This window comes from Pogoniulus pusillus, chromosome 19, assembly GCF_015220805.1.
Source record: "Pogoniulus pusillus isolate bPogPus1 chromosome 19, bPogPus1.pri, whole genome shotgun sequence".
Taxonomy (NCBI): domain Eukaryota; kingdom Metazoa; phylum Chordata; class Aves; order Piciformes; family Lybiidae; genus Pogoniulus; species Pogoniulus pusillus.
Window position 1 is genome coordinate 8,589,528 of NC_087282.1, and position 13,565 is coordinate 8,603,092.

The 13,565-nt window shown below is 46.7% G+C and overlaps 1 long non-coding RNA gene across 2 annotated transcripts in view; it reads left to right on the plus strand.

Annotated features, from left to right (window-relative positions):
- Positions 1-772: 772 nt before the first annotated feature.
- The window catches only part of LOC135183875 (uncharacterized), a 73,249-nt gene continuing 60,456 nt past the window's right edge, over positions 773-13,565 (plus strand). Inside the window, exon 1 of one of the 2 annotated variants that reach the window (XR_010305744.1) lies at positions 773-805. This is a non-coding gene — a long non-coding RNA (uncharacterized LOC135183875). Of the gene's footprint in view, positions 806-2,581; positions 3,104-13,565 lie in introns of those variants that run through there. The other variant, XR_010305745.1, reaches the window with a different exon arrangement.

Below are 13,565 nucleotides of genomic sequence, written 5' to 3' on the forward strand. Positions count from 1 at the left end.
GTTTTCTAAACAACAACAAAAAAATCCCGTTCCTGTAGTTCCCCTCCCCCAGCAGAGCATCCCTGAAAGTTAATGTCTGTTAGATGAGAGTGAAGTATCTGAACTGCTTTCCTTCAGGGCATGATTAAGGAAACTGGGAGCTGTGGTTGGTACCTGAGCATAGCAGGAAGATGAACGCTTCAGAACGTGGTTTAGTGGGCATGGTGGTGCTGGGTTCATGGTTGGACTCAGTGTTCTTAAAGGTCTTTTTCCAACAAAACGATTTTGTGATTCCATAGGACTTTAAAGGACCTGAGAGTGTGTCCAGCAGATCAAGGGAGGTTCTCCTTCCCCTCTTCTCTGCCCTGGTGAGACCTCACCTTGAATACTGCCTTCAGTTTTGGGCTCCCCAGTTGAAGTGGGACAGGGATCTGCTGGAGAGGGTCCAGCAGAGGGCTAGGAGGATGATGAGGGGACTGGAGCACTGCCTGATGAGGAGAGGCTGAGGGACCTGGGGCTGCTTAGTCTGAAGAAGAGAAGACTGAGAGGGGATTTGATCAATGTTTATCAACATCTGAGGGTTGGGTATCGGGAATGGGGGGACAGGCTCTGCTCACTTGCTCCCTGGGATAGGACAAGGAGCAATGGATGTAAGTTATCCTGTGATCAATACTTTTTCTCACCTGAGCACTGTGAGCAACCCTCCTCCCCTCCCCCAAAACCAATGGGAACTGGGAAGGTTCAGGATCATGAATATATTTCTTCCACCTGCTGCCTGATGCATTGTTTGCAACCCACCACCTAACTGGGAAGAGGAGACTCAGAGGTAAGGGTCTCTTATCTGTCTTGGTGTTGCTTGGCACTGTAGTGCTCTGCAGGCAACCTGTGTCACAGTGAGCTGTGTGAGAGTGTGAATGATGAGCAATTGCAGTTACCATCTCTGTAAATTGCAAACACAAGCTTTGGAAGTCATATCTTGTGGAAGTAGCAGTAAGGACATGGAGAGCTTCCCATGCAAGAGGCACTTTGGGTTTTGAGTGAGTAAAACCTTTGAAATGTCTGCAGCAGAGGCATGAACTGAAGTTACTGCTCACGTTTGCTTGGCTGGGTCTTGCTCTAAAGGGCATTCCACATTTTACAGAGTGCATCCTCTTGGAGGTGCTCCTGAAATGAGGCATCTCACTGAAGTCTTGGTAATAAGTGGAACTAACAATAGCAAGGTTGGCTCTGGTTAAAAATATGTTCTGACTTCTAAATCTTGTGAGAGAGGGGAGTCTGGCCTTGGAAGAAATAACGTAGCAGCACACTGGTGATCAGAATTTGCTCCTGGTGTAAATCTCTGAGGAAAGTTTTGCTGTTCTGTGTAGTTGAGCATGCAGGGAAGACCCTCAGCTCTTTGAACTGAGGAGGCTCTCTGGCTTGGCAGCTCTCTGAGCATTTTCTTACCTCCTTGGGGCAGTACCTTAGGCAGTCCCCAACGTTCATCAAGTGTTGGGATTGTATCAAGTCAGTCACTGAAGTTTGCCTGCACAGTGGTCAGTGAGTGCCCTTGGGTGTACAAGCAAGGCTCATGTGCCTGGTGTGCAGGTTGGATATGCATGGATTGTGTAACCAGTTGGAGGTGTTTAAGGCCAGGCTGGATGAGGCTCTGGCAGGCCTGCTCTAGGGTAGGGTGTCCCTGCCCATGGCAGGGGGGTTGGAACTAGATGATCCCTGTGGTCCCATCCAACCTTGACTGATTCTGTGATACTAACCATGCCACAGGATGCCACACAAACCCTGCCCTGGCAACAAGAGTTCCTCTTTTTAAATGCTTCTGGCTTCTAAACACTTCACAAATATGAACCTTCTAGTCACAAGTGATAGGACAAGAGGAAATGGCCTCACATTGCACCAGAGGAGGTTTAGATTGAATATGAGAAGAAATTCGTTCACTTAAAGGATTCTCAAACATTGGCACAGTCTGCCTAGGGAAGTGGCTGAATCCCCATCCCTGGAGGTGTTTCAGAGAGGCAGAGATGTGATGCTGAGGGAAGTGTTTTTTGCACCAGACTGCATAGAGTTAGAGAATGGACTTTTAAAGGTCTTTTCCAGCTGAAACCATTCTACAAGCAACCTGCTCTAGGTGAACCTGTTCTGGCAGGAGGGTTGGACTCGATCTCCAGAGACGTCTTCCAAACCCTATCATTCAGTGTGATCACGGGGTAGAAACTTATTTAGCGTTGAGGTTCCTGGCACTTCCACATCCAATCCTGGTTAATTTCAGAGATGGGATGCCAAGTAAACCTAGGATGGCAAATCCTCCAGCTTTTGGCAAAAGAGGCAAGGCAAATGAAGCTGTCATGCTTTGCCTTTTCTTCCTTCTCCTCCACGAAGCAGATAGGTCCTTAGGAGCAGTCTTTCCTCGCAGCAGTGGGTTCAGCTGGCTGGTGTTGTTCTTTCCAGCTGATGCCCCTTGGCCAATCATGCATTGCTGATCACTATTCAAGGTAAGAGACAAAAGAGAGAGCTTAGCAGTCAAGAGGATACTGATGAGAGGGGAAATTGCTTATTTGAAAGGCTCTTTAAGCACTCTTCTCTTCCTTGACAACAACAGAGTTTATCACTCTGCTTTTATCCCTCTATACAGAGTCAGACACTGTCCTTTCTGAAGAGCTCTTACCAAACCCTCCTCTCCTGTTAATCTCTCCTCTGGCTTGAGTGTGCCAAAGAGAGGGGACTGAGGCACCTGCACGGTCCAGAGCCGTATTTGGCAGAGGAGTGAGCAGTGGCCAGCACAAGCCTTATCCCTGGAAATGATGTCAACGGTATGGGCTTTAAGTTTTAATAGAAAGGAGATGGAGGGTCAAGGAAGGAGGAAAAAACCTCCCAAAGAAAGCACACTGCTGTGTTTCGAAATGCATCGCCTGCCTGCGAGATTCCTTTCTCTTATTACAGCAATGAGCCTGCACTCTTCAGTTCTACAGCTGCATGGTTAGATGGAAAAGTCACTGGATTTCTTGGAAAGTAGCTCAGTTGTACTTTGCCTGCACTCCTGGCTGCCTGTTGGTGAAGTTTACTGCTGGCAGATGAACCTTACTTGCGTGCCACTAGTCTGATACCCATGGCAAAGTTTAGACTGAAGGTAATGCAGCTGCTTTCAGACTTCTGCTCCTGTCCAAAGGTTGCTCCCAGTCTTTCACCACTTCTTACAGACACAGGTTTTGTTTGCGTGTATTATTCCTAAAGGCCACAACCCCAATGCAGCTCTTTTACCCCCAGAAGCTTGCATTTGCATGGGCAGGTGGGCTAAAGCTGATTTTTGTTTCACAAGTTTGAGGCACAGGCCAACTTTTGAGGAGCTGAGAAGGATCACTGGGACCAACCCTTTAGAAACAAGGCTTTGTGGGATCTTCTGACTTCATTCTGCAAGGATGAAGGTGCTTGTTTCCAAGTTTCAGATGCTGTCATTCCCAGCTGGCCGCTTTATGACCAGCCTGGCTTGATTCACAGCTGTGCTGTTCTTTAGTCTTTTATAGATACCCATAAGTTACCTGTAAAATTTTTGGCTATCGTGGAGTCAGATCCTAAGAGGTTTGTTTAGGCTAACTACCAGTTCTTGGGTTGGAATGCTTCTGTGTTCTCCATCAACAGTGCCAGTATCTAACTCTGAAAACACATGACTCAGTGGAGTCTCTGTACTTCGTTTTGAATGGTTTCATTAACCTTTTCTAAGTCACACTGAAATGATTTTTTTTTCTGGGCAGCTCAGCTTTTAGTTTACTGCCTTTATGTGGTGTGTTACTCCACTGAGCTGGGAGACAGCTCTTCTTGTTCTTCCTGTGTGGTGGGGCCCTGAGGCAGACTATGTCTCCTGTGAGGTGCCACATATCAGTTGGTGAATGTCTGATTACCCAAAACCTGGCCATGGGTAGGAACAGGACCTTCATTTGCCTCTGTTTCTTGAATTACATTAATGAGACTGATAGGAGAAATCACAGAATGACACAGAAAGCCAGGTTAGAAGGGACTCCAAGGATCATCTGGTCTAACCTTTCTAGGTAATGGCAGAATTGAAATCATAGAATCAAGCAGGTTGGAAGAGACCTCCAAGCTCAGCCAGTCCAACCTAGCACCCAGCCCTGGCCAACCAACCAGACCATGGCACTGAGTGCCTCATCCAGGCTTGGCTTCAACACCTCCAGGCACGGCCACTCCACCACCTCCCTGGGCAGCCCATTCCAATGCCAGTCACTCTCTCTGGCAGCAACTTCCTAACAACATCCAGCCTAGACCTCCCCTGGCACAACTTGAGACTGTGTCCCCTTGTTCTGTTGCTGCTTGCCTGGGAGAAGAGACCAACCCCCACTTGGCTACAGCCTCCCTACAGGTAGCTGCATACAGCAATGAGGTCTGCCCTGAGCCTCCTCTTCTACAGGCTGCACACCCCCAGCTCCCTCAGCTTCTCCTCACAGGGCTGTGCTCTAGGCCACTCCCCAGCTTCGTGTCTCTTCTCTGGATGGCCCAGAGCCCTTTCAAGCCTTGAATGTATGGATGATGCCTGAGCAAAGTATCTTGCATTTTCCAGGCACCTCCTTTGTTACTGCTCTACAGAAAGGAATTGTTTTTTCATTGAAAATTACTCTCTGTTCTTCTGCTCTGGGGGTTTGTCTCTCTCTGGTAGAAGTAAAGATTCATCCCAGTTTGAAAGGAAAATATCAAATGTCATAATTGAAATTCCAGTATTGATGTACTAAGTACAAAACAGGTCAATAGGTGTGGGTTCAGAGCAGCAACACTCTCAAACTGCTCCTTGCTGTGTGCAGAAGGGATGTGAAATGGCATTTTTATCAGTCAGTTGAAGCTGAGTTTAATTGGCTGCAGTCAAGTTGCTGTATTGTTCTGTGTAAGCTGAATTAAACATTGGTATGACTACGTATGTGGCTTTATCTTCCTGGAAGGCAGAGGGTGCTCAGTCAGACAGTAGCATCAGCTTTGAAGTTAAGTTATTCATAGCTCAAGGATTGAGTCTGACATTAGCACTGTTTGCCTGCACTGCTTGAAAATGCATCCCACCACCCCATTCTTTCAGCTCCTGCTTTAGTATTAATTTCAAAGATCTGCAATTTCGTAGTTAAAAAAGGAGGAAAAAAAAAAACAAAACAAAAAAGCAACTCCCCTTCCACTCTACAAAGGTTGGAAAAGAAAATGAGAGGGTCAAGCAGGGGATGCTACTTTTTATAGACTAACTTCTTGCATGTGTTTGTGATCTACCAGCGATTGTGGCTTAAGGTAAAGTTGTTTTGCCCTTTGTGTCTGTGGACAGGTTCTGGCACTTAGATGCAGAGCTGGGACAGAAATGCCTGTGGTAGGTACACAGGAGGTTTAGCCATACTACAGGCTCACAGGATATTAGGGGTTGGAAGGGACCCAAGGAGATCATCCAGTCCAACCCCCCTGCCAGAGCAGGATCACACAGTCTAGCACAGATCACAGAGGAACACAGCCAGACAGACCTTGAAAGGCTTCAGAGAAGGAGACCTCACAACATCTCTGGGCAGCCTGTTCCGGTGTCCTGTGACCCTTACAGTAAAGGACTTCCCCCTTGTGTTGAGCTGGAACCTCCTGTGCTGCAGCTTACACCCATTGCTCCTTGTCCTATCTCAGGGAGCAGTGAGCAGAGCCTGTCCCCCCACTCCTGGCCATCCCTCGGATGTTTGTAAACCTTGATTAAATTCCCTCTCAGTCTTCTCTTCTCCAGACTAAGCAGCCCCAGGTCCCTCAGCCTCTCCTCACCAGCCATGCCCTCCAGTCCCCTCATCATCCTTGTAGCTCTTCACTGGACCCTCTCCAGCATATCCCTGTCCCTCTTCAACTGGGGAGCCTAAAACTGAAGGCAGTACTCAAGCTGAGGTCTCAGCAGGACAGAGTAGGGGGGAAATAGAACCTCAGACGTTTATAAACATTGATCAAATCCCCTCTCAGTCTTCTCTTCTCCAGACTAAGCAGCCCCAGGTCCCTCAGCCTCTCCTCATCAGCCGTGCCCTGCAGTCCCCTCATCATCCTCGTAACCCTCTGCTGGACCCTCTCCAGCAGCTCCCTGTCCCTGTTCAACTGGGGAACCTAAAACTGAAACAATTATTTTGCAGATATTGACCCAAATATTTCATTAGGGCCATGCAAACCCATTCTTGTTAATGACACAGATGCCTAATAGCTTGGAGTCACTTACAGCAGCCTTTGCTTTTAGCTGGCAGGTCCGATTGGGTTAAGTCGAATTTCCCTCTCTCCTTTTTCCTCTTCTGTTTTCTTTTCAATTGCTGGGGTTTGTTTTGTTTTGTTTTAAAGGACACATAGGGGAAGAAGCCTGACTTTATTCTGAACTTTCTTCTTGTTTCTTTAAGGGACTTCTTTTTTTTTGTGTGTGTGAGAAAGACTCCACATCAGCGCACAAAAAAATGACTAAAGATTTGCATTCTTTTGCCACAGGAATAAATGAACAAAGTTTGCAACTGAAAAGGCATTTTTACACCTTTTGTTGTTTAGGAACATAGAAATCCCATTATGCTTCATGCATAGCCCTAAGGAATGTGCAAACAAGTATTAGATCAATGGCATGTCTCTGCAGCTGCTTTTATCATGAGTATTTAAAACTGAATATTCAAACATTCATTCATATTTCAAACATCTGTCTCAAATAGTGCATTTGTGTTGGAGTATTTTTTTTTTATTGCCAATAGATAGGTTAAATGTAAAGCTTTTAAATGTTTTATAACTTGCAGATGCTCAGCTATGATCTGTAACAGTGTTTGCAGAGGGGGGGGGGGAGGTTTGCTTGCTTGCTTGCTTTTTTTTAATGCAAGGAGAGTGGAAAATCAGCAATAAGCTTTAAAAGATAGCCAGGCCAAAAGGGAGAAAAATAAATGCCCACCTGAAAGAAAGGTGTGTGAAGAGGTTGGTGTGTAATTCAGAGAACACAGCTAAACTTTAATCTGTGATAGTGGAGGCTGCATCACTTATGGACACTGTTAAACCACCTTTTGTTTTTGGCCTGGGTAATCCATACAAGGAGGATCATGCTCCCACTTAGCACAGTGGCCCATGGACAAGTTACCCATGGCACAGCAATGTGCCCTGGTGGCCAAGAAGGCCAATGGGAACTTGGGGTGTATTAGGAGGATGTGTCCAGCAGATCAAGGGAGGTTCTGCTTCCTCTCTACTCTGCCCTGCTGAGACCTCAGCTTGAATACTGCCTTCAGTTTTGGGCTCCCCAGTTGAAGAGGGACAGGGATCTGCTGGAGAGGGTCTAGTGGAGGGCTAGGAGGATGATGAGGGGACTGGAGGGCATGGCTGGTGAGGAGAGGCTGCGGGACCTGGGGCTGCTTAGTCTGGAGAAGACTGAGAGGGGATTTAATCAATGTTTATAAACATCTGAGGACTGATCAGGAAAGGGGGGACAGGCTCTGCTCACTGCTCCCTGGGATAGGACAAGGAGCAATGGATGGAAGCTGCAGCACAGGAGGTTCCAGCTCAACACAAGGGGGAACTTATTTACTCTAAGGGTCCCAGAGCACTGGCACAGGCTGCCCAGAGAGACTGTGGAGTCTCCTTCACTGGAGCCTTTCAAAGCCTGTCTGGATGTGTTCCTCTGTGATCTGTGCTAGATTGTGTGGTTCTGCTCTGGCAGGGGGGTTGGACTGAATGATCTCCTTGGGTCCTTTCAACCCCTAATATCTTATGTGATGCTGTGACAATAGCCTCTGTCAGTGCTGAGGTTGGTGGTTATCCAAGGTGGACAACCAAAGCCTGACACTATATGGACTCACCTTTCCCATCACATCCTTTCTTGTTGCTCTGGAGGAGGGTTTACAGAGAGGCTTGGTGGCTCAGGGGTGTGCAGTCTGTGCTCTTCTGCATGTACCTCCAGCATTGTTGTGCCTGCCCTTAGCAGCTGTGCTTGTCGACCTTGGATGGAACTGTCTTTCCTCCTTCAGTGTACTGCTTGCTTTTAAGTCTCTGCTTAAAATATCTTTGGGAAAGGACACTGAAAACAAATACGTTTCTCCCAGTCTTCTTGTGCACTACATATTCACAAATGTCATGTTAGAGGAAGGGAGAGTCAAGCAGTTGCTACCTTATCCAAATGAATCAAACTCAACCTCTATGTGTGTGTGCAAAGACCCTCTCTGAGTTTTGGGCTCCACTACCTGCTTTAGCTAAACTGCTGACATCCCAGTCCTGAGAACCTCTAGTGTACATGTGCTGCTGCAAGATGAAGCTGCCTTTGGTGGTGTTTCCCCAGTGCTTGAGTGGATGGAGTCAGCCTGTGAGCAGTGCATCTGTGCTTAGGGGACACTCAGAGGCAAACATCCCAATGCTGAATGGATGTATGACATTGTAATTAAAAATACATTACCTTTTTGAGGGTGGTTTTGGTTTGTTGTGGGGGATTCTTTTTGGTGATGAAAATATTTTCCAATGACAGGAAAGCTTTTCTTTATTATTAAAGTGCTCCTGGTTATGCTGTGGCCAGCAGGACAAGGGAGGTTATTCTTCCCCTGTACTCAACGCCGGTCAGGCCACACCTTGAGTGCTGTGGCCAGTTCTGGGCTCCTCAATTCAAGAGAGATGTTGAGGTGCTGGAAGGTGTCCAGAGAAGGGCAACAAAGCTGGTGAAGGGCCTGGAACAGAAACCTTATGAGGAGAGGCTGAGGGAGCTGGGGGTGTGCAGCCTGGAGAAGAGGAGGCTCAGGGCAGAGCTCATTGCTGGTTTTGAAAGCCTCCAGAGAAGGAGACTCCAGGACCTCTCTGGGTAGCCTGTTCCAGTGCTCTGTCACCCTCACTGTAAAGAAGTTTCTACACATGTTGAGGTGAAACTTTGAGGTTGAGGGAGCTGGGGTTGTTTAGCCTGGAGGAGAGGAGGCTCAGGGCAGACCTTATTGTTGTCTGCAACTCCTGGAAGGGAGGCTGTAGCCAGGTGGGGTTGGTCTCTTCTGCCAGGCAAGCAGCAACAGAAGGGGACAGAGTCTCAAGTTGTGCCAGAGGAGGTGTAGGCTGGATGTGAGGAGGAAGTTGTTGTCAGAGAGAGTGATTGACATTGGAATGGGCTGCCCAGGGGGGTGGTGGAGTTGCCATCCCTGGAGGTGTTGAAGCCAAGCCTGGATAAGGCACTTAGTGCCATGGTCTGGTTGGTTGGCCAGAGCTGGGTGCTAGGTTGGACTGGCTGAGCTTGGAGGTCTCTGCCAACCTGGTTGATTCTATGGTGAGATTTTTTTGCTGTGTCTCTGGTGTGTAGGCTCTAGGCTAAAGCAAAGCAAGTTCTTTAAAGACTTTGTTCTGTGGCTTTTGCCTTTCAGACATAAAATATATAAAAACTTTTGACCTTAAAAACAAATGTAATATCCAAACAAACCCAGTGAAAAGAGAATGCATCCCTTTAAAACAAAAGGAGCCAAAAGGACTTCTTTTTGTTGAGCAGAGTATATCTGGAATCATTGTACCGAAGCCTTTCTAGTTCAGTTTGCACAATTAACAAATTAACAATGTCTTAACAAGGCCTCTCTTCTGGCAGTAATCTCCTGGGAACTCGAATTCTTTTTTCTTTTCTCTTCCTTTTCCCCCCCTCTCTTCTTTGTCAGGATGCTAATAATTGTCCTTCCACCTCCTTGGATTGCCAGCATCTTGTTTGCAGTGAAACTTAAGGAGCTGCCTCTTTGTGGTTGCAATTACTCCAGCAGTTGAGCATCTGGCCTTCCTTACTTTCCTGAAGTATGCTGGCAGTAGCCCTCTTGCTTGTGGATTGCCTACATGTGTATTTTCACTTTTAAACCCAAAAGAACAGTTGTGGAGTGGGCCAGCAGAGGTCTTAAATTTAACCTGTTCCTAATCTGTTTAAGATAGTCCCAAGTAAGACTGGCTTTAAACAAACCCGGTGTTTGTTTAGCCTCTTGCTTTTGTTGGCTGAACTGATTGAAGACCTCAGATTGTGTTAAGCCAGTAAAACCTTTGTGTGTAAAAACCAGCCACGGGTGTGAAACCTCACGGTCCTCACTGCCCTGGCCCTTTCTTGGACTAGTTGGTCCATCTAGCAGTGGGTGCAGTCCAGGCTGGTGTGTGGAAGTTTTCATCCGTGGAGCTCATGGCCACCAGAGCTGGGTGGAATCACAGAATCACAGAATTAACCAGGTTGGAAAAAGACCTCTAGGATCATCGGGTCCAATCCATCACCTGGCACCTTCCAATTAACTAAACTATGGCACGAAGTGCCTCATCCAGCCTCTTAAACACCTCCAGGGATGGTGACTCCACCTCCTCCCCAGGCAGCCCATTCCAATGCCAATCACTTCTTCCTAAAATCCAGCCTGAACCTGTCCTGGGACAGTTTTGAGGCTCTGTCCTCTTATTCTGTCACTGGGTGCCTGGAAGAAGAGACCAGCCCCACCTGAGTACAGCCTCCCTTCAGGTAGCTGTAGACAGCAATGAGCTCTGCCCTGAGCCTCCTCTTCTCTAGGCTGAACAACCTCAGCTCCCTCAGCTGCTCCTCACAAGGCTGTGACCCGGCCCTTCACCAGCCTTGTAGAACTTTAGGGGATGGAAGGCACCTCCTGAGATCAAGTCCAACCTCCCTGCCAAGGCAGCATTCCCTAAGGTAGTTTGAATCCAGAAACGCATCCAGGTGGGGTTTGAAAGTCTCCAGAAAAGGAGACTCCAGGACCTCTCTGGGTAGCCTGTTCCAGTGCTCTGTCACCCTCACTGTAAAGAAGTTTCTACACATGTTGAGGTGAAACTTTGAAGCTGAGGGAGCTGGGGTTGTTTAGCCTGGAGAAGAGGAGGCTCAGGGCAGACCTCATTGCTGTCTACAACTCCCAGAAGGGAGGCTGTAGCCAGGTGGGGTTGGTCTCTTCTGCCAGGCAAGCAGCAACAGAAGAAGGGGACAGAGTGTCAAGTTGTGCCAGGGGAGGTGTAGGCTGGATGTGAGGAGGAAGTTCTTGCTAGAGAGAGTGATTGGCATTGGAATGGGCTGCCCAGGGAGGTGGTGGAGTTGCCATCCCTGGAGGTGCTCAAGAGAAGACTGACTGGGGCACTTAGCTGGTTGCTTGGCTAGGGCTGGGTGCTAGGTTGGTTTGGATGATCTTGGATTTCTCTTCCAGCCTGCTTGATTTTATGATTCTTTGATGCTGCTTGTCTTACTGCTGCAGACCACTGAAAAGAGCTTGCCCCATCCACTTGACACTCACCCCTCAGATATTTGTGCACATTGATCAGATCTCCTCTCAGCCTTCTCTTCTCCAGACTGAGCAGCCCCAGGGCCCTCAGTCTGTCTTCACAGGGGCAGCACACCCTGCTAAGATGCTGGCATTGAATGAAACACTTAGATCAATTAAAACAAAAGTAAGAAAGGAAGGACAAAATGAAATTCGTTGTTATTTGTATGGGAAATGAAGAAATGTGGGTGCTGGAGCTGCCTATGTGATACTGACATGACCTCTCTGCAAGGCACTGCAGTGGTTTTCAGGTGAGCAGGCTTTTTTTCCCCTCCTCAAAGGTCCACTCCGTGATGCATTTGCAACTAAGATTCATTGCCCTGAACAGATTTAATTTGCTTTTCCTATAACTGAAAGAGAACAGACAGAAAAAAATACAAGACCTTTAATTGTGAACTGATTGAGGAGGACTGAAGCATTTTATAGGGACATGCTGGATTTTGTGGATGGGGCAGCTTCCCTTTCAGCCCCTGCAGTAGAGTGGTCTTCTTGTACTCCCTGTCTCTTTGAACTCTTTATCTTCTTCCATGTTTCCTCCACTTCTTCCATGTGATGGTCCTGTCCCATGCTTCCAAGTTTTCCCACTCAGTGTTTCTCCCTGGTTTGTTCTCTGCCAGATGTGATTCTCACTACCCATATTTTCTGCAGCCTGTTCAAGTTGTGCTGGTACCAGAAGCAGCAGGATCTTGGGAGTGGCAACATCCTGAGCCTCTCCTCTTCTGCCTGCTGCTTTGGGTAGCAGGGGAAGAGAGAATCCAGCTCAGCCCCTGTTGAGCCATGCTGGAGACAGCTCTGTGCATATGGTGTTTTAAGAGAACTACGCTGAGTCTTTCCTCCCCTAAGATTTACAACCTGGCCAAATGTGATTTCCCCCCTCCTCCTTCTCTTTTTTTTTTTCTCTCTCCTCTTTTCTCTTTTTTTTTCTCTCTTCTCTTTTCTCTTTTTCTTTCTCTCCTCTTTTCTCTTTTTCTTTCTCTCCTCTTTTCTCTTTTTCTTTCTCTCCTCTTTTCTCTTTTTTTCCTCTCTCCTCTTTTCTTTTTTTTTTCTCTCTTTTCTCTTTTTCTTTCTCTCCTCTTTTCTCTTTTTTTTTTCTCTCTCATCTTTTCTCTTTTTTTTCTCCTCTCATCTTTTTTCTTTTTTTCCTCCTCTCCTCTTTTCACTTTTTTTCTCCTCTCCTCTTTTCTCTTTTTTTCTCCTCTCATCTTTTCTCTTTTTCCTCCTCTCCTCTTTTCTCTTTTTTCCTCCTCTCCTCTTTTCTCTTTTTTCCTCCTCTCCTCTTTTCTCTTTTTTTTCTCTCCTCTTTTCTCTTTTTTCCCCCTTCTATTTCCCCTTTTTTTCTCCTCCTTTTTTCTGTCCTTTTTTTCCTCCTCCTTTTTTCTGTCCTTTTTTTCCTCCTCCTTTTTTCTGTCCTTTTTTTCCTCCTCCTTTTTTCTGTCCTTTTTTTTCCTCCTCCTTTTTTCTGTCCTTTTTTTCCTCCTCCTTTTTTCTGTCCTTTTTCTCCTCCTCTCGCCCTCCCTCTCCCCTTCCTCTTTTTTCCTCTTTTAAACCATCAGAAGGCAAGGAACCCTCTCTTACCAGCAGCAAAACCCCTCCGCTGAAACATAAGGGACTTTTCTCTTGGGAAGCTATCTGTGCTTTGAGGTGGTCAGCAAGAGGTTGTTACTATGTTTATGGACATCCCTTCTCTTAAAAAGTACATGAATCTCTCACAGAAACTATCCAAAGAGAGTGCAGAAGTTCAGTCCAAGAGAGGTACCTGGTGTGAAATTTCAGTCCCCAGTTTTGTGCAGGGCTGGCAGAACATGTTACCGCCAGCTTTGCCCTTAACAACCCTTCATGCAAACAGAAACTGCTGCAAGGGTTCTTTGGAAAGATACTCAACCTTCTGCTTCAGGTTTTAAGGGATTAGGAAGACACCCGTGGTGGGAGGCAGATTATCTCACATCTGTCTGCTTCAAGGCTTCTTGTGTCTTTCTCTGAAACATCTGGCACAGGCTGTTGTCAGAAGAGGAGCATAAACTAATTTATATGTGCATGTGTTTTTTATAGCTCATTACCATGGGCTGGTAGGGTTGGGTTTTGTTTTAAGTGATACATTTTTTTGATGAATGGGTAAATATATGTGGGTTTGGGGGTGGGTGTTTTTATTTTCTTAGGTGGATCCAACCCTTTAGGTGAATCCAAAGCTTGTTACAGCTCAGAACACTTGAAGCATGTTGCTAACTTGAAAATACTCTGCCCAAGTAATAGGGTTTGTTTTTTTCCCCTCCTTTGGCAGTTATTTGGCATCTGAAACAAGTCATTTTGGATTTTTTTCTCCAGGGTGACTGAAACCAATAAAAA